Source organism: Furipterus horrens, unplaced genomic scaffold (genome assembly GCF_987537825.1).
Source record: "Furipterus horrens unplaced genomic scaffold, mFurHor1.1.pri manual_scaffold_1, whole genome shotgun sequence".
Classification (NCBI taxonomy): Eukaryota; Metazoa; Chordata; class Mammalia; order Chiroptera; family Furipteridae; genus Furipterus; species Furipterus horrens.
In genome coordinates, this window is record NW_028327171.1 from 155046513 (window position 1) to 155048108 (window position 1596).

General features: G+C 44.4%; 1 non-coding gene across 1 annotated transcript; it reads right to left on the minus strand.

Moving 5' to 3' along the window:
• Window positions 1-824: 824 nt before the first annotated feature.
• On the minus strand, window positions 825-1014 carry LOC150022088 (U2 spliceosomal RNA). The gene has a single exon (XR_016513575.1). It is a non-coding gene; the product is annotated as a U2 spliceosomal RNA (small nuclear RNA).
• Between the last annotated feature and the right edge of the window lie 582 nt (window positions 1015-1596).

The window sequence follows — 1596 nt, forward strand, 5'->3', positions numbered from 1 at the left end:
AGGGCACACTTTTCTACAGGGCAAGGGAGAGAGGGCAGAAGGAAGGAAAGATTAGAAGGGCAGTTGCCAAAGATAGGCAAAAACCTGAACCGAAGTTTTTTGGTTTTTCGTTGCACTATTGGGGTATGAAGGAACCCTATGGTTACTGAGATGCAGCAGTTCACTGGGGTAAAAGCATAAAACTGTTTAACTGCTCCCAGCTCTGAGGGTGCAATCCCTGGGCAGTGGGCTCCCTTAATATCTTAATGATGTCTCCATTCACTTGTATAACTTTCCAATCCAATTTCTAATACACTAAACTTTGGTGTCAGTCTTTTGCGAGTGGGGGATGTGTCTGCTCTCACACGCCCATCTTCTGCCTGTTTCCCAGAGAGGACCACCTTAGATTCAGAAGGTGGAATGAGAAACAGGATCTCTTTACTTGGTTCCTGTAGATGGGAGGAGGGTGCAGTGGGTGCTACCACTAAGGCTGCTGCTGCTTCTCTAATAGCAATAAGTTTTCTTGCCCCTCCATAGCTACCCATGTCCCCGGATCACATGTCCCAGCACATAGTCTCTTGACATGGAGTCTGGCTCAGGCTCCACGTCCTCCCTCTCTCAGCCCAAGCAACCCCAGCTACTCAAGGGGTCCCATGTCTAACACCCTGCTGGCTGTGATACTGGCAACATGGCTCTGGCTCAGCTACTTTGTCCACTCCACTGTCAGAAAATCCTGTCCTAGCGGAGCAAATGACAAAGATGTGGTATGGAGCCTCAGTAACAGGGAATTAGAGCACGTTGTAGGAAACAAGGGGAACAACAGAAAACAATCTGTCATAACTCAAAAGGAATTCACCATTCCTGGAAGTAAAGCTATTACAGGCCAAGGCAGAGAGTAGATAGAGCAAGCTCCCAATCCATCTCCTGATACCAAACATTAATTTAGTGCCCAGTACACAAATGGAAGATACAACAGATGCTTTGGCCGGTAAGAAGATACCACATTTGATGTTAGCCAATAAGCAGAGAAGGGATACTGATCCCACCTAAGCCACACAGCTCACCTGATGTGGAGGCTGACACCTCCAGAACTCCCTACTCTTTTCCAGTGCTCCGAGTCTCTCCCTGATACTGTTCTGACCTGATGTAATACCCCTAAGGAACCATCTTTCTTACTGAAAATGATCAGTTTTTTTAATATTCATTTTTTAAGTATATTTTATTGATTATGTTTTTACAATAGTTCCAACTATTTTTCCCCTTTGCTCCCCTCTGCCCAATACCACCCTTCCCTCAATCAATCCCACCCCCTTTAGTTCATGTCCATGGGTCATGCATATAAGTTCCTTGGCTTCACCCTTTCTTTTACTATTAACTTCCCCCTGTCTATTTTGTACCAACTGATTATGCTTCTTAATCCCTGCACCATTTCCCCATTTCTCCCCCTTTCCCCTCCCAGCTGATAACCCTCCAAATGATCCCCATACCCATGATTCTGTTCCTATCTGGTTTGCTTAGTTGGATTTTTTTTTTTATTTTTTAGATTCAGTTGTTGATAGTTGTGAATTTGTTGTCATTTTAGTGTTCATAGTTTTGATCTTCTTTTTCTTAAGTAAG